This window comes from Malania oleifera, chromosome 2 (genome assembly GCF_029873635.1).
Source record: "Malania oleifera isolate guangnan ecotype guangnan chromosome 2, ASM2987363v1, whole genome shotgun sequence".
In the NCBI taxonomy this organism is placed as follows: Eukaryota; Viridiplantae; Streptophyta; class Magnoliopsida; order Santalales; family Ximeniaceae; genus Malania; species Malania oleifera.
The window spans coordinates 147,648,233-147,657,392 of NC_080418.1; positions in this window are offsets into that span (position 1 = coordinate 147,648,233).

Here is a 9,160-nt window from a genome sequence, read left to right on the forward strand (position 1 = left end):
CCAAAAAGAGACTAAAAAACCTTACCCTGAATTTGGGATGAAATCCAACTTTGTTTTCCCGACGATCTACTTCGGTAGATTTGTAGAGAACTCTGCCAGGAGCGTCGTGGTAGCTTTGGATCCTCGATCCGGCGACTGGTGGGGCCGGAATCGAAGAGAGAAGGGAGAGGGAGACGTAGAGAGAGAGAGCGATGCGAGAAATAACAAAATATCCTGGTTTCCCTCCTTTTATATTGCCAGATTCGTCGACGAGACCCATCACCTTGTCGACGAGTCTTTCATAAAATTTGTTAATGAAGCCCTATATTCGTCGATGAAATTCAGAGCAACCCGAACCGTCTCTCGATATTTTCTCGTTGACGAAGCCCTGTGTTTGTCAATGAAATTCTGAAGACCTTTGTCGACGAGACCCTGTGTTTGTCGATGAAGCCGGGCAATTTCCTAAAATTTTTTTTATTCTCCAAAATGCAACGTCGTCGACGAAGTCTACGACATCCTTCTGTTTCTGTATCTATTTTGTCTCCCTTTCATTATTATTAAAATGGTATTATTTTGCGGGTCACTACAAATAGTATTGTTTTGTGATAGTTAATCAGCCTTGCATATAGGATCCAATCCAATTTTTCATGAAAGGACCAAACATATAGAGATTGATTATCACATTGTAAGGGACAAGGTCTTGGCTAAAGTAATTAAACTGAATCATGTGAGAACTCATTGTCAATTGGCAGATTTATTAACTAAGGCATTGGGTTATAAACAGTTTTCAGAATTGTTATCCAAGATGGGACTGATTAACATTTGTTCCTCATCAACCCATCTTGAGGGGGAGTATGAAAAACCAGCCTCAGTTTAACAACAGCAGCAGCAGCAACAGTATATCTGATGGAGCAGCAGCCTAACAACAAACTCACCAAACAACTTCATTCGTATAGCAGCAACAGAAAACTAATTGTATTATTTTTTTTAATTAGTTAATTAGTTTTTATTCCTTTACCATTCATACATGAATCTGTTAAGCTGAATGTATATGTATACATTTTGTATTGTTATTTTTTATTCATTTAATGAAATAAGTTTTCTTCATCAAGATTGATTTCTTATAAAATCCTTGGAGAGTAGAGTTGGGACCCGAGAATGACGTTCGTTTTTCAATTCGGCTAAAAAATGACAGAGAAATTGAGAGAGAGGGAGGGAGAGGGAGAGGGGGGGGGAGAGAGAGAGAGAGAGAGAGAGTAGAAAGAGATTGAGGGAGAGAGACGTAGAGAGAGGGAGGGTAAGCTCAGGATGCTTACAGAAACATTCTAAGGCTTTTAAAATATATATATATATATATATATATATATATAAAATTTAATTTAAAAAATATATAGGATTGTTCCACTAATATTGTATATATATATTTTTGGGTCGTTACAACATGCATAGGCCAAAAGGAGTTTTTTATACATATTTATATATTTATGTGATTAGGTTCATTAGTAGGCCTAAATAAATGATTTGAAGGAAGAGTTTGCATATATATATATATATATATATATATATATATATAAAATTGTACATGGTCATATTTAAAGGGCCTATATGATGATTTTCAGTAAAGGAAAGTGTACACGTGTTTGTGAACAGAGCCCCGTTTAGTAGGCTAAATGATGCTATGAAAGAAAGGTATAAAGGAAAATATATATAGTTATATGCATGCGTCTATTTGGATAAAAATGATTTGCAATTATTTAAATATCACTTTTAGCAGTTAAATTATTAAATGAGTTCATTTTACAAGAAAACTCATCTTAACCGCGCACTAATAATATTCAAATCCTTACTTACTGAGAGTTGTCTCACCCCAATAATTATTTCATTTTTCAGTACGTATTGAAAATGAGGCATAACAAACATCTGGGCGGGGTTAGAAAATGTAGTTTAGAATAAATGTTTATGTAATACTAGTTAAAGAAGTTTTATATTCCAAGTGATGTAAATATTGTTGCTTGGAGATACCCATATAAATATAGTTGTTTAGTACAATGGTTTATAATATTTGAGATTTTAAATTACTTCTGTTGCTTACATTAGAATTATTTATGGAAAGTTGCACCCTGAACCCCATCGGGATTGGGGCGCCGCAAAGAGAATCGATCAAGATGAGACAAACTCTATCTTTTCTCTTTTTTTTTTCTTTGTCTTTTTTGCCATTTGTAGGAATTTGTGCTTACTAACTTTAAGTCAATTTTGACTATTCTAGGTGATCCAAACTGGTCTGAGAATGGATAGGAGCAATATGGGAAGGTTTTGAATTTCATACACGAAAATCGAAATGAAAACACTATCTCTATTTTATCATACTATTTTTTGGCATTATTACACTTTTTTTTTTTTTTTTACCATTTTAGGTGATTCAAAATAGTTTGAAATGGTATAAAGGGGTTTGGTAGAATTTTTTAGTATTATGCACGAAATTGAGAAAACCTTGTCCTTTGGGGGGGGGGGCTGTTTCTCTTTTTCCTACTATTTTTGCCTTGTCCAGATTTTTCTAAAATTTTTGAACATTTTTTTTACCCAATTTACGTTTTTCTTCATTTTGGTAAATTAAAAAAAGAATTAAAATACACAACAAAACCAAGTCTTAAGTCCCACTAGGTGGGGTAGACTATATGAATCTTTTTCCGCCAATTTATGCGGCCATGGACCATTTCTTTTGATAGATTTGGGATTATTAAATCTTCACTCACTATTTCATTCAAAGTTATTTTAGGTCTACCTCTACTCCTTTTACTACCTCACAGAGTAAGTAACTCATTTTTCCTCACTGGCGCACTATGTGGCCTATATTGCAAGTGTCCATACCATTTGAATCGTCCCTCCCTTATCTTATCTTTTATAAGAGTTACACCTAACTTACCGCAAATATGTTCATTCCTTAATTTATTTTTCAATGTTATACCACTCATCCATCTAAGTATCCTCATCTCAATAGCTTTTACTTTTTCGATATATATTCTGTTTCTTCATCGCCCTGCATTTTGATCCATATAGTATAGCTGGTCTTATAGCCGTCCTATAAAACTTCTCTTTTAAATTTAAGGGTATTCTATGATCACAAAACACACTTGAAGCACTTCTCCATTTTACCCAACCTGCTTTAACTCTATGCATTACATCATAATCAATTTCTCCTGCAACTTGCATAATAGATCCAAGATATCGAAATCTACAAGTGTTATTTATTTTTTCATTATCAAGTTTAAATTTGTCTCCAATATCCCTCCTATTATTACTGAAATTAAATTTCATATATTTTATCTTATTTCTACTTATCCTAAAGCCTTTAGATTCCAAAACTTCTCTCCATAATTTTAACTCAACCTCTACTCCACCCCTAATTTCATCAATTAATAAAATATCATTTGCAAACAACATATACCATTGAACTTCATTTTGATTACTCTTAGTCAATTAGTCCATTACTAAAGCAAAAAGATAAGGGTTCAAAGTAGATCCTTGATGTACACCTATGGTGATTGGAAATTCTCTAGTTTCTCCATTTATAATTTTGTTAGAATTGGTGTATTCCCAAGAGGGGGGGTGAATTGGAAATTTTAAACTTCTCTCCTTGGTTAAGTTAATATACAATCTGATTTGGTAACCTAGGGTCTTTCTACACAATTTTAAATGTGCTGATAAATAAAATACATGGAATTTAAATCAAGCACATCATTCATACCATAACATACACGTGCGGTAAATATAAAGTACAAAAATGTAAACAGACACACAATATGTTATCGGGGTTCGGCCAACTGTGCCTATGTCCCCGCCTCTAACTCGCAAACCTGAGGATTCCACTAAAGACTCACTTAAGGGTGGAGCAGCACCGTTTACAATCAGGTCAAATTAACACAGGGCTGACCTCAACCTTAACCAGGTCAATTGGTGGGGCTGACCTCAACCTACACGCCTTAACAGGACGACGCACCTAACTTTCCTAACTGGGTTTAAGCCAATCCGGGACTATTCTAGGGCTAGTCTCCCTCTTTAGGCCTATGCTTGGAAATATAACATATGTGTATTACAATCAAATGGTACAATGATTGTGCTTTCGTATAAAGTAGATATGTACCCAAATTCGCGCAATAATATACACCACAAATATGATTCAATATGTAAGCTCAATGTGGTCTAGATGGTTCAACTCTTAAAGGTATTTTCTATCAGTATAATGCGCACGTGAGAGTGTCAAACATACAATATTTGTATCACAAGATATGTTCAATATAATAGTTCACACAAAGATACTGGCCAGATAATATGTATATTTCAATGAGCAGGTTTCCTCAATCATATGATGCTCCAGTAATACATATGTTCGGTTTGCAAAAGATATTCAATCTTTGAATTCAGCAAAGGATATGTGAGTTGATGAATACTGCAACAAAGATTTTATCACACAAACAAATATCTCTTCAAATGTTTTTCAAGATAAAAGCACAATAGATATTTGAAAATATTTTGTAAACAAAATACTATACGATCTTGGGATAGTCTTATCAATAAAATCCTTTAAGAATCCTTGGGTTTTGCTCTCAAATAAAGTCGTGTCAAGCAAATAAAATAAGGAGAGCAAACCCTTCCAAACACACACTCAATCCACTTACAAATGATGTAGGCACTAATAGAATGTAAGCACGAGTGAATGAGGCTAAAAAATGAGTAGTATAATTTTTTGGATTTTCAAAGAATTCTCCCTTAATCAAAGTAGCTAATCATCCCTAATTTTCTCAAATGATCTCATATATATAGGCATAGGAGAAAATATGACCGTTGGGGACCTATTGGGTATTATTAGGGAAGTTTAATGATGCTTATAGCATTTTAACCCTATTTAAAAAATATTTAACTGCGGTAAAAATCAGGGCAACCCGAGAGGTCTGGTCAACCAGGACTCAAATGGTTCGGTCGACCGGGGGACTTTTGAACTAAGGGCTCGGTCGACCAGGAGAGGGCGATTTTCCAATTTACCGAGGTTCAGTCGACTAGGCCATTTTGATCTGGTTGGTTCGGTCGACCAGACCATTGGGATTTCTCCCGATGACCCTCGGTCGACCAAGTAGTTGGAGAACAAACTGGCTCAGTCGACCAGATGGTCAAACTTTTGACCCAGGGAGGTTTCGATCGACCAGGGCTTTTTGAACTACCTGGTTCGGTTGACCTGAAAGAAGAAAAGATTGGAAAAAATATTTCTTTCATATATTTTGTTCCTTCGTACAATCCAATATATAATACAATAACCTATTCTAATCAAGGAAATAATTTTCTATTAAATGAAATCAAATCCCCCATAATTACTCACTAATTACTCACTTTCCTAATTTGTTTTATTTACAAAGATATTCTAGGTTGACATTTTAACACTCCCCCTCAAGTTGGATCATAAATATTAATCATCTCCAACTTGTTAATAAGATCTTCAAAATTCTGTCGTCCCAAGCCTTTAGTGAGAATATCTGCAGTTTGTTCCTTGGTTGGTACATACGTCATACATATAACTCATCCTTCAATTTTTTCCTTGATGAAGTGTCTGTCTACCTCCACATGTTTAGTCCTGTCATGTTGGACTGGGTTAAGAGAGATGCTAATAGCTGCCTTATTGTCACTGTAGAGTTTGATAGGAAGGTTCACCGGTACTCGTAATTCCTCCAATAGTTTTCGTAACCACAATCCTTCACAAATCCCTTGAGCAATTGCCCTGAATTCAGCTTCAGCACTACTACGAGCCACCACATTCTGTTTTTTGCTTCTCCAAGTCACGAGATTTCCCCAAACGAATGTACAATATCCTGTGGTGGACCTTCTATCTTCCACTGATCCTGCCCAATCTGCATCTGTAAAGATCTCTATTTCCTTGCTCTCACATTTCTTGAAGAAGAGTCCTCTTCCTGGGGATCCCTTGAGGTATCTAAGGATCTTGTATACGGCATTGAAGTGAACTTCCTTTGGTGAGTGCATGTGTTGGCTTACTACACTAACTGCAAATGCAATATCTGGTCGAGTATGTGATAGGTAGATCAGTTTGCCAACCAATCTCTGATACCTCTCCTTTTCTACTGGTTTTCCACAATCTTCAACCCTCTTTACTATTTCTATAGGGGTTTCGCTGGGTTTACACCCTAGCATGCCAGTTTCAACTAGGAGGTCAGTAACATACTTTCTCTGCAAAACACTAATCCCCTTTTTTGTTCTTGCCACTTCCATTCCCAGGAAATACCGCATCTGTCCCAAGTCTTTAACTTCAAATTCAGTAGCCAGAACCTTCTTCAATCTCTCCATTTCTACAGTATCATCACCAGTAAGAATTATATCATCAACATACATTATTAGAATTGTTTTCTTACCTCCTTCAGACTGTTGGAAGAATAGTGTATGGTCTGATTGCCCTTGTTGATACCCTTGATTCTTTAGTACCTTTGCGAATCTGTCGAACCACGCTCTTAGAGATTGTTTGAGGCCATATAACGATTTCTTTAGTTTATACACTCTGTTTTCTTCACCTGTTCTACTGAATCCTGGTGGTATAGTCATGTAAACTTCCTCTTCTAATTCTCCATTTAAGAAAGCATTTTTGATATCAAGCTGTTGTAGTGGCCAATCTAAATTGGCTGCCAGGGATAAGAGAACCCGAACTGTATTTAAGTTTGCCGTAGGTCTGTGTAAAGCCTTTTGCAACAAGTCTGGCTTTATATCTTTCAACTGTTCCATCAGATTTACATTTCACTGTGAAAACCCATTTACAACCTACTGGCTTCTTCCCTTTTGGTAGATCTGTCAACTTCCAAGTTCCATTTTTTTCTAAGGTTCACATTTCTTCCAAGACTGCCTCTCTCCATTCTGGTATTTCTAGAGCTTCCTGAATGTTTTTTGATACTTTCGTTCTGTCCAGATTAGAGACAAATGCACGATATCCTGTAGACAAGCTTTTATAAGACATGTATCTCGACCAAGGATATTGAGTACATGACCTGGTTTGTTTTCTGATTGCAATAGGTAGATTGATATCATCAGGTGCAGGATTGTCAGAAGAAGGCTCAATTACCAGATCATGATTATTCGGAGCCATCACCGGGTCCAACGATCTTGGTGCTTCAGATATGAGGTTCTCTTTCTCCTTTGTTTTCGGCTTTCTTGAGTAAACCAGTATGTCTGCATTGTTTTGTTCTCCTGCATCTCCCCCTGAGGGTAAGTGTTCAGTTGTGTTTGGCAGACCAGGAAGTACTGTAATGGAAGACTCAATAGGCGGGTCAATAGACGGGTCAGAGAATGAAGTAACTGGAGTAACTGCAGATTCAGATTCAATAGTAAAAAGATCAAAGAACCAATCTTCACTCCTCCATTTCTCCCCCTGAAGAGAGGGCGTTGAGAAATAAGGAGTGGTTTCAAAAAAGGTGACATCAAGACTAACGAACAGTCGTTTTGAGACCGGGTCATAGCATTTGTAGCCTTTTTGGGTAGGTGAATAACCAATGAAAACACATTTAATGGCACGAGGATCCAATTTATCGCGATGGTGTGCATGGACATGGACAAATGCAGTACAGCCAAAAATTTTCAGTGGGAGACTGGAAGGGAGACGAGAGTTAGGAAAGTATTCCTGAAATTTCTGTAGAGGAGTGATAAATGAGAGTACTCGACTTGGCATTCGATTAATGAGATGTGTGGCTGTTAAGATGGCATCGCCCCAAAAATAATGTTTCATGTGGGTGGTAAACATTAAAGCCCGGGCGACTTCAAGTATATGTCTATTTTTTCGTTCAGCAACCCCATTTTGTTGAGGGTTTTCTACACACGAACTTTGATGAACAATCCCATGATCTCGAAGATAATTTCCCAGGATGGTATTGAAATATTCCGTACCATTATCAGTACGTAGGATTTGAATATGAGTCTGGAACTGTGTATGAATCATGGTATGAAAATTGATAAAAATGGAACGGACTTCAGTTTTGTCTTTCAGTAAGTAGACCCAACAAAGACGAGTATGATCATCGATAAAGGTCACAAACCATTTTGTATTGGTGCGATTTAGGGAACGTGAGGGACCCCATACATCACTGTGAAACATTGCAAATGGGCGAGATGGTTTGTATATGGATGATGGAAACGAAGTACGACGATGTTTAGCAAGCTCACATACTTCGCATTGAAACTCAAAAGCTATTTTATTTGAACAGAGAGAAGGAAACAAACGTTTTAAATATTGAAAATTGGGATGACCCATCCGTGAATGCCATAACAAAAGTTCACTATTTTTAGAGGTAGATGCAGAATCACAAATTGCAGTATTACATAATTCACTCAAACTTGCCTCCTCAAAGTAGTAGAGTCCCTCATATGCTTTAGCAGTGCCAATCGTCTTCCCCGATGATAGGTCCTGAAAAACACAATGGGAGGAAACAAATTTAGCGAAACAATTTGAGTCTTTTGTTAACTGGCTGATAGATAACAAATTGCAGGATAACTTGGGGACATGTAAGACTGATTGTAAAGTTAAGGAATCAGATATGCGAATACTTCCTTTTCCAGCAACTGGTGAGAGAGATCCATCTGCAATTTTTACCTTCAAATTCCCGGCATATGGGGAATAGGATGAGAAATATTGATATGACCCAGTCATATGATCGGACGCACCTGAATCAATTATCCAAGGACATTTGTAACAAGATGTGGTTTTTAAAGCCGTCAGATGATTACCTCGATGAGCCAGAGAACCAGAGGAAGACTGACCCGAGGTTTGCATTGATGAAAACATCTTATATAACTGATCCAACTATTCAGGACTAAATACACTGCTGGATGGGGTATCATTGTTCTCTCCTTGTGATCTTTCATTTGACCCGCCAGTGTTGGCCTGGTACCCACGATTTTTGTGGTATTGTCTCGGTTTCCAGTCTGCCGGTTTTCCATGAATCTCCCAGCAGGTATTTTTTGAATGACCTATTTTTCGACAATGTTCACACCACATTTTTCCTCTTTGTGGCCGTTGACTAGGTCCTCCTGGGCCTTTTAATGTAAGGGCTGATGCGTCCGGCCCGGTGTGCGGCCCATCTAATTTTTGGGTAGATCCACGTGCAGCCGGGTCCAGCCCAGCGGAATCATTTTGGGGTCG